Here is a 17,529-nt window from a genome sequence, read left to right as displayed (position 1 = left end):
TAGTGTCACACCCCCAAACCGAAACGACAGAAATGTTCGGGGGTGGAGGACGTCATGTGTAGTATGATAACAATTGCATCATAGTAATCAAAGTAAACACAACCATTACATTGAATAAGTAAAATATTTACATCTGTTTGATACATAATTTGTATACATCAAAAGTATAGAAAAATTTAAAAGATGCGACTCTATACGCTCCGTCTTCTCAAAAGCCTATGGGAGTACGTGTCTACTGATTTCCTGAGAATACAAGCGCTTTTGAAAAGAGTATCAGCATTAAAGCTTGTGAGTTCATAAGTAATGTTTTTGTAATGAAAACCTGTTAATGAATCTGTGAAATTGTTTGTATGTTTCCATGAAAATCCAATATTTTCTTTTATAAAAGCATGATGATACCAGTTCCTTCTATGACCACTTAGTTCATATTAATTATGTATAAACCAATATCGAATAGACAGTTGATTATGTGGATCTGCCCTAAGCCCATAACCAAACAAGGAACAGGAAATGAGGCGGAAACCACACATTCCACAATCTATCGGATATTCTTAATACATAACCCAGGTGCATAAACTAAGGAATTATAGAATTTACTATGAATGTTTGTTACTGTATCCTATTGTAGTATATGAAAAATGTTAGTTTGAATGCTTGGTTACTACCAGATGTATTGTATGGTGAATTTTGTATGAAAACTTCTGTATAGAATGTTATGTATGAAAAACCCTGGCTACCACCAGTATGTATTGTACGCGGCACTTAACGGGATCCTAATAATAATTAAATACATATATGCGAATTATTAGTGAAACCATTAATTATAGTGTTGGAAAACACTTGTTTTTGGTTAAGGAATGTTACCGAGACTCGATCGAAGTGGAAAAAGTGGGTTTGCAACCAAGATTCTTGATGAAGGCTGATTGCGGCCGTGAAGGGGATTACCGCCGTGAACTGTTCTCGGCCGTGAACAGTTTACTGCCTTTGAAGGGTTCACAGCCTGTTATTGGTGTTCTTGGTGAAAATATGAAGGTTTGAAGGGTTCACGGTCGTGAACTGATTTCGGCCCTTGAAGATTTGAAGATTTGAAGGGTGTACGGCCGTGAAATCAAGAACAACAATGCTTGATTTGATGAAAAGACGGATGTTTGATGCTCCAAAAAGAGTTCTAAGGGGGATTGAGTGATAGATGAAGAGAAATCTTGGGTTTTTCGGGTGATGATTTTAGAGAGAGAAAATGTGTTTTCGGCCAGCCAAGAGTAAATGAGGGGTAGGAGCACATATATATAGGCTGAGTGTATGGTCGGTGGTGGGGTCCACCAACCGTGAACGGGTTTACGGCCGTGATCGGGTTCACGGCCGTGAACACCAGTCAGGTCGATTTTTACTGTTTTTCGAACAAACTCGTGTTTTCGCATGATTTTGGTTCCGAATCTTATATCAATTAAATTATATAACTTAAATGATTTTCCAATCCATAATAATTTGACGTAATTAAATAGAAATTCAAAATTTATTTAACGGAATCGGGCTAACGTTAACGGAAAAAGGTTCAGGTTGTCACATCATCCCCCCGATAGAGGGAATTTCGTCCCGAAATTCTAAAATGAAAACAATTATGGACTAAGGAAAGAGATGTGGATACTTTTGTTTCATCTGATCTTTGCGCTCCCAAGTGAATTCAGGTCCCCGTTTGGCATTCCAGCGAACCTTCATTATCAGGATGCGACTTTGTTTCGTTCGTTTGACTTCACTATCCATGATTTCGACGGGCTCTTCCACGAAGTTAAGACTCTCATTGACCTCGATTTCATCGAGTGGAATTACAAGAGTATCGTCGGATAGACACTTTTTGAGGTTTGACACGTGGAAGACGGGATGAATGTTGCTAAGCTCTTGGGGTAAACGAAGTTTGTAAGCTACGGGACCGATCCTAGCGAGGATCTCGAATGGTCCTATGTATCTCGGATTCAGCTTTCCACGCTTTCCAAAGCGTATCATGCCTTTCCAGGGTGACACCTTCAATAGAACGCGGTCACCAACCTGGAACTCCAAAGGTTTTCCTCTCTTATCGGCGTAGCTCTTTTGTCTATCTCTTGAAGCTTTTAATCGTTCTCGAATTTGTACGATCTTTTCTGTGGTTTCATGGATGATTTTTGGGCCTGTGAGAGTGCTATCGGGGACTTGTCCTTTAGCTAGATGCGTGTCACCCACCTCAGCTCAGCACAGAGGGGATCTGCACTTATGGAAATAGAGGACTTCAAACGGTGCAGTCTTGATATTGGTATCATAGCTGTTGTTGTAGGAGAACTCGACCAAGGGCAGATGGGTGTCCCACGACTTGCCAAAGTCGATAATGCACGCTCTCAACATGTCTTCTAAGGTTTGGATGGTCCTCTCACTCTGCCAATCGGTCTGAGGATGGTAAGCTGTGCTCATATCCAGCTTAGTTCCAAGAGCCTTTTGCAAAGACTGCCAAAATTTCGAGGTAAATCTGCTATCTCGATCAGAGATAACAGAAACAGGCACCCCATGCAATCGAACTATCTCTTGGATGTAAATTCGGGTCAGTCTCTCCATCTTGTATGTTTCTTTGATTGGCAGGAAGTGGGCAGACTTAGTCAATCTGTCGATGATTACCCAGATAGTGTCAAGGCCACTCTGGGTCTTTGGCAACTTGATAATGAAGTCCATTGTGATTCGTTCCCACTTCCACTCATGTATTTTTGGTTGTTGAAGTAGACCTGAGGGCTTTTGATATTCCACCTTCACCTTGGCACAAGTCAAACACTTGCCCACGAAGGTAGCAATTTCTGCTTTCATGTTTGGCCACCAATATAGCTTTTTTAGATCCAGACACATCTTATCCGAACCTGGGTGAACGGATTATCTAGTCTTGTGAGCTTCATTCATGACAACTTCTCTATAACCACCGAACTTTGGGGTCCAGATTTGTTTCATGAAATAGTAAACTCTATCTCCCTTGACCTCTAAGTTCTTTTCCATTCCTCTCAAGGCTTCATGCAACATGTTCTCTGGTTTTAAGGCTTCCAGTTGAGCCTCTCTGATTTGTGTGGAAAGATGGGAATGGATGGTCATTGTAAGTGCCTTCACTCTGCGACCTGAATACTCTTTCCAGCTGAGGGCATCTGCTACCACATTGGCCTTGCCTGGATGATAGCGTATTTGACACTCATAATCATTGAGTAGTTCAACCCACCTCCATTGTCTCATATTCAACTCTTTCTGATCAAAAATGTGTTGTAGGCTTTTATGGTCGGTGAAGACAGTGCAATTGGTTCCGTAGAGATAATGCCTCCAAATCTTTAATGCTAAGACCACTGCTCCTAACTCCAGGTCGTGATTTGTATAATTGACTTCGTGTGCTTTCAGCTGTCTCGAGGCATAAGCAATGACTTTTCCTCGCTGCATGAGCACACAACCTAGCCCTTGATTGGATGCATCGCAGTAGACCACGAAGTCCTCTGTCCCTTTTGGAAGAGACAAGATAGATGTGCTGCATAGGGCCTGCTTCAATGTTTGGAACGCAGTGTCTTGATTTTCTCCCCAACTAAAGGTTACACCTTTCTGGGTCAGGGAGGTAAGAGGCTTAGCAATTTTGGAGAAATTCTGGATAAATCTGCGATAGTAGCCAGCAAGACCCAAGAATTGACGAATTTATGTGGGTGTCTTCGGAGCTGACCAATTCTCAATCGCCTTAATTTTGGAAGGCTCCACGTGTATGCATTCTTCACTAACCACGTGACCGAGGAAAGTTACTTTTCTGATCCAGAGTTCGCACTTTGAGAATTTTGCATATAGTTTCTCTGCTCTAAGAGTTTCCAACACTTGCCTCAAATGCTGTATGTGATCTTCTTCACTCTTAGATTAGACAAGTATATCATTTATGAATACTATTACAAACTTGTCTAGGAATGGATGGCACACCCGATTCATTAGATCCATGAATACCGCGGGTGCGTTGGTTAGACCAAAGGGCATTACTACAAACTCGTAGTGACCATACCAAGTTTGGAAAGCTGTTTTCGGAACATCACTCTCCAGGACTCGTAGCTGATGGTAACCTAACCTTAGGTCTATCTTTGAAAAGTAGCTGGCTCCTTGGATTTGATCGAAGAGGTCGTCGATTCGGGGAAGAGGGTAACGGTTCTTGATAGTGAGCTTGTTCAGTTCGCGATAATCTATGCACATCCGAAAAGACCCATCCTTCTTTTTCACGAATAGAATTGGGGCTCCCCAAGGTGAGGAACTTGGTATGATGAATCCCTTGTTAAGTAGTTCATTGAGCTGGATGGATAACTCTTGCATTTCTGTCGGTGCTAGACGGTAAGGGGATTTAGCTACAGCGGTAGCTCCGGGGATTAAGTTGATTCGGAACTCGACTTGGCGCTCGGGAGGAATTCCGGGAAGATCTTCTGGGAAGACATCAGGAAAGTTGCAGACTTCGGGGATGCTCTCGAGGTCTTTAACTTCCTGTTTCTCATTAACGACATGGGCTAGGAATGCATGACACTCCTTTCGCATATATTTTTTGGCTTTGATGCACGAAATGATACGAAGGCTTGAGCTGAGTTTATCACCATAGATAATGAGGGTTTCGCCTGATGGCAGATTGAGGCGAATGGCTTTTTCATAACAAAGGATATCAGCACGATTGGGGCTCAACCAATCCATGCCGATGATGACATCGAAACTTTTTATGGAAACTGGCATGAGGTCGATCGGAAAAGAATGGTCGTTTAGGGTAAAGGTACAGCCTATGAATACGTTGTTAGTGCTCTCTTTCTTTCCGTTACCCATCTTGAGTCTTGACGGTAAACGTTTCGGTTAAAGGTTGGGATTTATGCTTGAGTAGATGTTTAAATGCATGACTAACAAAACTCCTCTCCGCACCACTATCGAAAAGAATGCATGCAAAAGAGTTGTCGAGGAGGAACGTACCCGAAACTACGGTGGGATCAGCGACGACTTCCTCCTGGCCCATAGCTAGAACCCTACCTGTGTTGCCAGCTGTTGCTTTTGGGAAATTTCTCTTGAAGTGCCCAGTCTCCCCACAGCCATAGCAGGCTTGACCAACACCCGCTCCAGAAGCCTGATTGGTTGGTTGTGCCGGAGTCTTGCAAAAACGAGCTTTGTGTCCCTTCTTGCCACAGCTGTTGCATTGCAAATCACGGCAGGGTCCGTGATGATGAAAATTGCACTTGTCACACTTTCGAAGAGTACCAGCATATCTACTGGCAGGTGCTTAGGCGGTTGGAACAACAGCAGGAGTAGTAGCAGCGTGGACTGCCACTGTTTGTTGCTTTTTGGAGGGCTCCTGCGAAGACTGGCCCTTACGTTTTTTCCAAAACTTTTTCTTACCACCACTCGCCTTTGGTGGTTCAGGAACGGCTGCTACTGTTTCATGATCAACCCCATGATCTATAAGAGTCTGCGCTAGACACTTGGCGCTATCAAAATTGGAAGGTTTAGCAGCCAAGACGTTCCCTTGAGTTGGGGGTGTCAATCCCCAAATGTACCTCTCAATTTTCTTACTTTCCGGGGTAACCATCCCGGGACAAAGAAGAGCCATGTCGCTGAACCTAGCAGTGTATGCAGCAATTTCGGAACCTTTCATCTTTAGGTTCCAGAGCTCGTGCTCTAGCTTTTGCATCTCGCCCCTTGGGCAGTACTCGGCGAGCATCAGTTCCTTCAGACTTTCCCAACTCATAGCATTGGCTACTGACAGAGTTAGGGATTTGACTCGGCTATTCCACCAAGTCAGTGCTCTATCGGTGAAGGTGCAGGCGGCGAACTTCACCTTGCTTGCCTCGGTGCACGCACAGATCTCAAAAATTGATTCGATCTTCTCGAACCAACGAGTCAGGGAAATGACACCTCCATTGCCGTCAAATGACTTGGGTTTCGCGTTCATGAAATCTTTATAGGAACACTCCCTCGGGTGTCCCTGACCACCATCAAGATTTCGGGGGTTGGATCCACTTCCCGACCCGCCAGAGCCGACAGGATTCATCTGCGACATAGCGGCAGCCACATCGGCTGTAACTGCTGCTTGGAACATGACAGGATCGAACTGAGGAGGTGGCGGCGGTGGAGGATCGTTGTTCTTCTTGTTGGATCTCTTTCTGAGAGGCATCTTTCTCTAAAAGATACAAGGGGGAAATGACGATAAGCCTTCTATATTGAACATGAGTCGGATACTTTCGAACAAGATATATCTTAATCCTACATCGATAACAGAGATCTACAATAAAGGTTTACTAATATAGCCAAGGAATTGCAGGTCTTTTATTTGTGAGGATTAGTACTATTTGTAACGACTCTGTGCAGTGTTATTGAACTATAAAATACTCCTATAGTATTTTAACTAGGTGCTTCATTTGTATCAGATTTGGTGAGTTTTAGACTTGTCGCAACACCGCAGTCACTCCCAAACACATGTTGGTCATATCTCGGACAAATATAGTTGATCAGGTTATATTGGCCCTAGATATGATTACATAACTATTCAGGTTAACCGTAGTGTTCAACTCGTCCTAAATACTTTTATGTAGTTCTTACTTTGATACGGTTTCTAGTATGTATGTATACTTGTATACTTATTGTAAAATACTTAAATTTTAAAAGTATACTTTTAGTTTCAGAGTGCTTCGGCCCCTTTTAGTGTTTATAGTTGTATACCATGTAAGGTTCGGTATACTTAGTTCACTATAAACAATGGCTTTGATACCAATCTGTCACACCCCCAAACAGAAACGGCAAAAACGTTCTGGGGTGGAGGATGTCATGTGTAGTATCACAACAATTGAATCATAGTAAACAGATGTAAATATTTTACTTAATTAATGTAATGGTTGTGTTTACTTTGATTACTGTGATGCAATTGTTATGATACTACACATGACGTCCTCCACCCCCGAACGTTTCCGCCGTTTCGGTTTGGGGGTGTGACATATAGGAACCGGTTTCGGTTCAGTTCCGGGTACGGTACTGGGTAAAGTGGGTGTAGAACCGAAAAACCCGAAAACATCAAAGTAGGTAGGTTAGAACCGGATAAACTGGGTTTAGAACCGGAAAACCCGGAATTTTTTGGTAATTACTTACTACTTAGTGGGTTGAACTTTGAAAATTTTCATATTGATATCCCGACTTTGGGGGACTATAACTCATTGAATATGAAACCAAAATTAACAAAATTATAGTCTAAAATTATGTACAAACTCTAAACTACACTATGGAAAAAACCGCATGTCAATCCAATTTTAAACAAATGAGATATGCATGTGTTAATATTTTCACAGAATACAAAGTACAAAAACAAATAGCTGAAAAGTTGAAAATTTTCAGTTTTGATATCCCGACTTCGGGGGACTGTAAATCATTGAATATTAAACCAACAATGACAAAATTATAGTCTAAACTCATGTACAAACTGTAAACTACAAGTTGAAAAAAACCACATGTCAATCCGAATTCAAACGAATTAAATATGCATGTTTTAAAACTTTCACCGAATACAAAAAAACTGAAAAACTAAAAACTTCCAGCTTTGATATCTCGACTTTGGGGGACTGTAAGTCAATGAATATAAAACTAAAAATGGCACATTTATAGTCTAAAATCATGTACAAACTCTAAACTACATGTTGGAAAAAACCGCATGTCAATCAGAGTTGAAACGAATGAGATATGCATCTTTTAAACGTTTCACAAAAACCGGTTCCGGCCCAAAAAGTGGTTCCGGTTCCTAACATCGGTTCCGGTTTTTAGACCCGGTTTACCCAGACCCCATGGACCCAAACCCGGATTACCCGGAATCCAGATAAATCCAATTTCTAAACCCGGAACCGAAACCGGTTCTATATATTCCGGTTCTAACGGTTCTGGTTCCGGTTCGATTCCGGTTCCGATCCGGTTTTCCGGTTCTAAATCTCATCCCTACTACCTTCCACACCTGTCATACTTTTTTACATTCCAACTACGGCCTTTCCTGCTATGATCCAACCATATTCTTTTATGCCAATGCTATGATCCAATCATAGTCTTTCATACATGTGTTATGATCCAACCAAAGTATTTCATATAAATGTTATGATCCAACCATAATCTTTCATTCAAGTTCTATGATCCAACCATATTCTTTCATGTAAAGTTACAAAGACAGTCAAACATAACATGACACCTAGTGTCCTGCATAGTATAGTGAGAAGACTCATCTAAACTGAAAAACCGAAAATCACAACTACACACGTAAACCTACAAACTTGGTCTCATGAACCACCTAAATGCCAAATAAAGGTCAAACCTCAGTTTATGACCCAAAATCCTAAAGTTTTACCAAAGGTCAAACTTAGTCAAAAAGAAAAAAAGTCATACTTCTGGTCAAAAGGCTTACCATGCCTTCTTCTGGGTGCCCAGCACCCACTACAGGACAAAATAGTCGGATTCTAGGCTAAAAACCCGAAGTGTTCCAGATTAACTAGAGGCGCCCCGAACCCCTTAAAAGACGTATTGCGTTCATGTCCATTTCAAAAGGGTTTTTACCTTATTCCATTAAGTCAAGGCTTCAATACTCAGATCAAATTCTCAATAGTGCATTAATGGATAAAGTTTCCAACTTTATCCGTTAAGACACTCCAAACAAGCAAAATCTAAACCTCAAGTCTCTAAAAATGACAAAAAAAAACCCTAAGTTTTGCATGAGTTAATGGGAATGCAGAAGATCCCATTCTTCCAAATACAAAAATTCCAAAGAGTGATCCAAGGTGTTCAAAATGTGTTGGAGTTCTCTTAACTCCAAGAACACAATCAAAATGGACCAAAAAGTGACAAAAACAATATATAACAAGATCTAATGAACTAAAGAGTAATATATGAATATTTATACTTACAAAGGTCTAGAAATGGAGTAAGTTTGTTGGATCTACACTTGGAACCACTTTCCTTGCAACAAAGGAAACCTTCTTGACCTTCAAGCTTCACCCATAATGGAAATCACCAAAGTGCTAAAGAAGAAGAAAGAGGAGGTTAGTGTTTCACTCAAGGGTGTTGAGGATATTGCAGGGGCTGAGAATGATGTCTCATAGGGTTTATACCCTTTAAATTGTCCTAAAACCCCATAAAAGGCCTACAACCCAAAGGTCGGGCGCGGCGTACCCATATAGAGGCACCCCAACGCCTTTAGATAAAAATTCCCAGTATTTAGATTTTCAGCAAAGAAACAGTTTAAGATAGAATAAAATACATATCGAGAATTCAGATGTTACAGCAGAAGATCTATAACTACGATGTTGCTTTTAATTTAACTGTTATGTATTTTAATTTCATTTGATGACGGGACAGCCTGCTTCTACCCCTTTATTATAATCATATCTAATCATGAAGGACCGATCTGGTTTCTAGATGAATTTGGTAACTATTAATAATTGGATTTATTATTTGCAACTAATCGACATATAATTCTCGATATTATTTTTCGCTTTCCTTGCGTGTCTATTTGAGCAGATATTCAACATATTTTTTCTCTTGAAAAAAAAAACACAAAACCAATACTCCATATTGATCGTGTTCCTTTATATTTAGATCTACAATAAAGTTTTGTTTAACTCCAAAATAACTACCTTAATATCCTACTATCATTTATGAGATTGAGCTTTGACATGCTCATCAACGATAAAAAAAAGTCAAAAAAATATTTAAAAAATCAAATGAAACAAGACAAAGTCCAAAAGATATAGTACTAACATGTCTTCATGTCAATGTTTAAGTCGAGCAACAATCAATGTATTTTATGTATTCTCAATCATGTCCCTGAAGTATAATGTGATTGTCTAAAAAGGTATAAACTATTTAGTGCTTTAGAACCTTTTCTCTTAAAAAATTTCCTGTTCAAAAATTATTATATGGTTGCTTTTAAAACAACCTTGAAATTGTTGTTAGCCGCCTGACCTGCCAAATTAAAAATTTACACAACTATAGAACGTGTCTAATGTTGATTATGTGTATAGGACCATCATGTTGGGTTTCACACTAGCTATAACACTTAAAAACAGGCAGTATAAGTATAAAAACGAAACTGAAAAATATCGTCCATTGGGATCATCCATGTGATGTAAAAACAATTAAAAACAACCATATGATGTTTAAAATGCTTCATATATTGAGGTATACTATGGTTGGTGTATGGGTGCAAATCCAAATATGTTATATGAATCAAAACATCTTTCCTCTTCTAATATCCACATGCAAGATTAGATCCCAATCATCCAACACTATTCCAATGGTATGATCACCTTTAAAAGTATGACTTTTGAAACCATAAGCCCTCTTGAATAGTTCCAAGATATTTTGAAATTTTTCCATATACAAATCAGTAAAACGTTTGCTTTTATACTAAAGGATATTTCAAGTTTCAATAGGCCAGTCCCTAAAATGCGGTTTGTTATGGGCCAAGGCTTAAGATGGTGGTGTTCATGTTAGTCCATCATCGGTCCAATTTGGTTTGTATACGAGCATGTAATACTTATGCATTTGTTCCTTTACATTTATAAGGTGTCGTTGTGTTATTAGGATCATTATACTATTAACATAAACTCCTTTTCCTGGTTGTGCGACCTAATAGGTTGTGGGTTTAGTCAGCTTGTTATGTTATACTCAAATATTCTAACACATCAAACATACAAATATTTACAATGCCAATTATATAATACATGAAAATAGAATTGTTCTCAAAGAGGTGACATATGACATGAAGCTCCTAAATGTAACAATCCTCGCATAGGCCAATTTGAAATAGCAATGTGTGACATCCCCATTTTTCACGGTCAGAAAAGACCAATTTAATTATGCTTATATAATTCATAGTATTCTTTTGAAAATATTATTTATGCGGAATTTATCCCAAAACGTGGTAACAAATTATTTACAAAGAAATGTGTTTTATTAAAAACCTCGTCAATACAGAAACATAAGCATAACGAAATATTACAGGTCTTATAGTAATTAAAGTAGTGGCCTAATAACAGCAGAATGCATCTTTTATATCGCTACCTGTGATAGAATAAACTGAGTGGGTCATGTTGGGAAACCTGGTGAGTACATAGGGTATTCAACCCATAATAATATAGTTAATATGTTTAATTATGAAACAATTAACCTAATTTCTCATCCCCGTTATCTTCTTTATACTTAAGGATCTACCATAAGGATTGTCTATGATGACGGTACTAATTAAGAGATTCCTCTGTGATACTTATCAGTAGGTTTTCTTCTATATTTATTCCTAAGGATTTATAGGGATCATCTTCTTTATTGACAATACTATTTTAGGGATTCCACCCACTATATATGTCAATAGGTTTTAGAGTACATCTGGTGAACACATAGTTCAAAAACACTTATAGGTTGCGAGCCTACTAGCGTTCCACTGGACTGTCTAGAATCGTCTGTGGTTGTCATCTATACTATGCTATATGAAGTCATCACCTAGTACAATAGTGCTAGTAAGTTAAGGCCTTTTATTACTATTTTCATATCTCATCATCTATCCCCCTCTGGTTAGAAATGTATTTGACGATATACAATATGCGAATCATATATGGTTTTATTTATCTTAAAAGATATATAAATATTATTACATGATAACAATAATAAGATAAATAAAAATATATTAATGTCTAAATACTATGTGTTAAACAGTAAATTAGGATAGTGTTGTCTAAACAAAGTTGTTATTTGGAGTCTCGTTGTTTTACTTGTTAATAAGGTAGGACTTATTATAAATACCTAGTTCAATTAGTTTTAATATCAGGTAGTCTCATTCATGATATGTGTGTGTAAGTTAGGAATGAAGAGTAGAGTTCTGTTCCTTGACACTTACAAGTGTTGATGGTACGAAATACGTACCATAGTACAAATCGTATTTCTTTTTGGATGACCAAGAATGGTGGGTCCAAATCAGACAACTATAATGGTATGTCTGCATAATCTTTTGGATTACATAAAATGATGGGTCCTAATCAAACAACTATATTTCCATGTCTACATAATCTTTTGGATGACCAGGAATAGTGGGTCCAGATCATGCAACTATAAAAGTATGCATGTTCATCTTCCAGATGACAAATGCTTGATCACTATAAATGATTCACCAGGAGAGATAATCCTTTCTTGAAGTCTACTCGTCGAGTTAATCCTGGTATGTATTTTAAATAAGAATTATTCATTTTTGCAAGGTGACTCGACGAGTTGGAGGCCCCAAACTCGTCGAGTAGGAACAAAATATTGTTGGACGCGGGACTTGAAGTCTACTCAACGAGTCGAGGAGCCTCGACACGACGAGTAGGACTGCCAGAGTGAAACCCTAATTTTTAGGGTTTGCACCCTATTTAAAGACCTTAACACCCCATTTTGCCCTCCCTCATCGCCTCCCTTAGTCCAGAAAACCCTAATTCGAAACCCTATCCCATTGTGAGTGTTCGTGAGCCATTGTTGAAAAGGAAAAGGAAGCTTGTGTGATCAAGAGGAAACAAGTAGATCCAGAGTTTGTGCTTCATTTCCAATTCATCTGAGGTATAAAGTCTATACCTTGACTATTCTTTTACTAGATCTCTTCATGGAGTAGTTTAGGGCTTTAAGGAGCATACTTTGGAACGATTCATGGATGCAAGCATGTTTTGGGGTATTGACTTCAGATCTGGAACCTTTGAGGGACTCCATGGCATAAAGGTGCCAACTTTATGGCCATGGGAGTCCCATGCAACTTGTGAATCTCATTTTAAGGCCTTTTGAGATAGATAACCCATGCATGAACGTAAAGTTTGTAACTTTACGTGTTATATCGAACCTAGGAGGCCAGATCTACGTTTTGGATGCATTAAGCCCGACTAAAATCGAATGTATGTATTTAGACTTTGGGGAACTCGACGAGTCATTCTTAGGACTCGGCGAGTTGGGTCGTGGTTCCCTAACCTTTTCTGTTACTGAGCAAACTTGTTGAGTCTACAAGATGACTCAGCGAGTTGGACGTGTTTATGGACTTGAAGATCAAAGAACTCGACGAGTCCAAGGATGAACTCGGCGAGTTGATAACAAATGTCACAACATATATGAAGAGGAACTTGACGGGTTCAAGGATGAACTCGACGAGTTGCGAGTGAAATTCCCGGACTTGTATGAAGAGGAACTCGACGAGTTCATGGAAGGACTCGACGAGTTCAAACGAAAAGTCCCGATTATGTCATAAGGAGAAACTCGACGAGTTAGAGGGTAACTCGACGAGTTAGATTGTGAGTTCGAGATTCTCTGAATCATGGAACTCGACGAGTTGACGGACCAACTCGGCGAGTTGAGTCAACCAGAATGTTGACTTGGACCAGAAGGTTGACTTTGACCAGAGTGTTGACCTTTGACTTGACTATTGACCAGAGTTGACCCTTAAAGGGGTTATAAGTTTGAAAGAGTAATTAAAAGAGATGTTATGTGTAAGAGTTTGAGGAGGGTTGATCCCAGCACCGAGGACAGTTCAACTAGCTCACGACATCGAGGTGAGTTACCTTCTAGTAGAAGTGGGTCTAAGGCCACAATGTCGGCCCACTAGTAGGAGTTGTTTGTTAGATGATTGTATTTGTGATAATTATCTGGTATGCCACTATCTGTTATGTTTTATGTGCTAGTATGGTATGATGTCATGTGATAGTGGTAGTAGGGGGAATAGTCCCCGTATCAGGTCGGGCACCCCGGTATGCCTGACAGTATGATTATGTTATGTTGTTATGTGGTAGTAGTAGGGGTGAAATAGTCCTTGTAACCGGTTGATATAAACCGGAGGGGTAGGTCGGACACCCCGGTATGTCTGACAGGGGTAGGTTAGGCACCCCGGTATGCCTAGCAGGGGTAGGTTGAGCACCCCGGTATGCTCAGAAGGGTAGGTCGGGCACCCAGATATGCCTGACATTATGCTTATAGTATGTTATGTGGTATGATGGGGGAAATCAATAATCTTCGTGCTTACAGTTTACAGTTTTGGTTTCAGGTACCTCTTCTTCGAAGGGAAAGGAGCCAGCGTCACTGCAGTGCATCACACACACGATTTCCGCATATAATATTTCTGGGATTTGTACTATGACAATGTTTTATCATGTTACGATCTGACTATTGATACTCTGGTTTTGATATGAATTGATGCTATAGTTGTTTTCAGACAAATGGTTTTATAATTATTATATTTAAAAATGAAAATTTTTAGTCATGATTTTGGGATGTTACACTATAACATCCCACACTTTTAATAATCAATGAAAATTATTTTCTTCGGAAATACTTTTATGGGACAAATTCCGTATTTATAAAGATCAGTCTGATTTAAAATAAGCATAAGGAAAAAGTTTTTTAATGGACGTAAATTTGGGGATGTCACAGTTGGTACCAGAGCATTAGTTTAAGTGAACTAGGAATTTAGAGGATTTCATGACTTAAACTTAGAATGCTAAGCAGTGATCGTGAGATGTGCATCTATTATATTTTAGGTAATACACCTGAATTGACACAAGCACTAGCTTACTTTAGGATAAGGTGTCTAATTTTCTTCTATTTGCTAACTGGTTTGTACTATAGAATGTCTTAGGCTGCCTATCTAAAATACTGTTGTTAGGTTTGAGGTCTGTTTCTGACCTAGAATTAGGAAAATTTATGTGTTCAGGTTTCTAAACGTTTAATTATGTATTAGAACTAGAATACAACTTTTCGGAGTGATAAGGAAGACGTATACGTCAAAACATAACTAAAATCTTCCATATCTATATTCTCGTCTCGATACACGGAACGGCTACTTTGGTGTATAGAACGAAATAGCCATCACGAGGAGCAGTAGAGTCATTAATAACAATTGAGGTCCAACACCTCAGAACTTCGAAGCAGGAGCTTCTCAGCTCACCGTAGAAGGAGATCGAGAGATGATGAAAGATCTGCTCGATCAACAACAACGTGAGTTTAGGGATCTCTTAACCCAAGAGCTAGCTAACGTTAGGGGTGGAGCACCAGTGGTCAATGAACCAATAGTCGTCGAGCGAGTCAACAATAGCCTGATTCATTCTCACGCAACAACGGTCCATGAAGGAAACAATGACTCTAAGAGTTATCAAGGACCAGAGGTCCGAAGGGACAATGAACCTAGAGGACATTGCAATTATAAAGATTTTATGACTTGCAAGCCATCATCTTTTAATGGAAAATAAGATCTAACTGGAGTTATGGATTGGAATTTTGAAATGGAGCTAGCCTTCATCACCTGCGGTTGCACGGGAAAGTTGCAGACCACCTATGTCGTGAGGCAATTTAGAGGCTCAGTTGTGCGTTGGTGGAACACATTTGGAAATTTTGTAAGCCATAACGAGCCATTGCAATTATCATGGGCAGAATTTCTGGTGCATTTTAAGCGAAAGTACTGTTCGGCACCGAACATACTGGAATTGGAAAACCAGTTTCTGACACTAAAAAAGGGCAATATGTCCATCGATGAGTACACCAACGCCTTTATTGACAAAATGGAATTCGCCATGCACATTGTTCCCGATGAAATATCAAATATTAATAGGTATGATAAGGGTCTGTCATGGGAGTATTCAGTGCCAGTACATCAGGCACCCACTCTTGAAGCTGCCATCTGGGCTGCAAAGTCTGTGGAGAAGATGATCAAAGGGAGAGTTGTCGACAAAGTTGAGGCCGGTGAAAAGATAAAAGTTGAAGGTGTTTCAGGAAATAACAACTACATCAACAAGAAGAAGAAGTTCTCGAAGTCAAGCAACAAATCTGGGAGCAACCAAGAAGGGGAGTGGTGCGACCAGTGCAAGAAGACGTATTTCGATGACTGTTTCGTCTGTTACAAGTGCAAAAAGTCAGGGAATATCTCTACAAACTGCCTAGTAAAAGGAAAAGTTTGCTTCGCTTGTGGGGAGGAAGGTCACATGAAGGTAGAGTGCCCAAATGCTGAAAAGCCAACCCCAAGGATCCTGCCAGGAAAACCAAATATGCCGATAAAGCCAAAGGCCAAAGCATACCACACAACACTTGATGAAGAAGAAAGAGGGTGGGAATTCAAAGCTGCTTGTTGGGAGTACTTGAATAAATGAGTCATGCTAGTAATATCTTATGTAGCCGAATATATGATAAATTGGAATAACAATGTAATCATCTAAGAAGCAATAAAACTTCCTAAATTACGTTATTCAATATGTTAAGTTTTTGTGTGGCTTTCTTTAATGGTAACTGCAAGAAAATACTTAGGACAAATATGAGTAGATGTGAAATGTACTAAAGGCCTATACTACCGGAAACACATTACTTGCACTTGGATCAAAGAAGGTCACAAGGTAACTACGTCTCTAAGTAGTTGAGCTATATTGTTCATTTCCATCATTACATTTGTTTTGGTAATGACTAAAAAGATAAATATTATTTCGAACTTAGTAGTCATATCAAATCAAGTCTAACTAATCTACAAAGTAAGTTCGACGTAGCGTTCGACTTTAGTTAAAAAGATCGAAGGAAAAGAGAATCAAAATGATGAATAGAAGTATTGCAGTCGTCGTTGAGACTAGGAAGCTTGTAGATAGAAGTGCTACATGCTAGAGTGTGATTATATCACATTAGAACATGAAGGGAGGTATCTTCCATGCCAGATTCTAACTCAAAGATACATGAGTCTAGCCGTTGCATCATACGATGAAAGGTTATTAGAGCATGATCCATCTATATGTTACGATAGTCAAGGTAAAGACCTTATTTTAGGTTAAGTCAATTCTAGAAGGAGTAGGAGCCTCCAATGGCTACCAAATTTAGAAGGAAGAGCAGGTGCATGATTGAACACCCTCAACAGTCACGAAATCTAAGAGTTAGAAACTCAATAGAAAATACATAAGAGTTGCGGTTATTAGTTATTACCTAGGATGGAAGGGTAATATGCGGAGTCATTATACAAGCCATGTTTTGTTGATGATTCTGGGACGTAATCATCCTAAATGGAAGATAATTGTAACATCTGTAGATTCAGGCTATTCAATTAAAATATAATAAACGTTAAAAATGACATTTTGATAGAAGATTATTTAGGATAAATAATCTTAACCAAAGTTATATGTAGTAAGAATTTTATATATATAAAGAACGCTGAAAATCCAGGTTGTGATACGACTTGTTGAGATGTTATATCAAAACAGTTCACAATCCCTAAACGAAGAACGTGAACCAAATGAACAACCGATTACAAAAACATACTCATTTGAAAAAAATAATGGCCACCCAAGATACCACCAAATAATAATGTAAAAAATCAACCAAATAAAATACAATCCATGCAAAAATAGAGATTTTCACGGTTTCACTACAGATACGATACTTGGTCTATTTTTATTCCAACAAGAATCCAAACTAAGTAATTATAAAATATCAAACTAAATAGCAATGTGTTTCCATGATGTAAGACCACTAAAATCAGTCACTAAACTATCGTTC

This window comes from Lactuca virosa, chromosome 7, assembly GCF_052849685.1.
Source record: "Lactuca virosa cultivar CGN04683 chromosome 7, Lactuca_virosa_CGN04683_v6, whole genome shotgun sequence".
NCBI lineage: Eukaryota > Viridiplantae > Streptophyta > Magnoliopsida > Asterales > Asteraceae > Lactuca > Lactuca virosa.
This window is presented reverse-complemented; position numbering follows the sequence as displayed.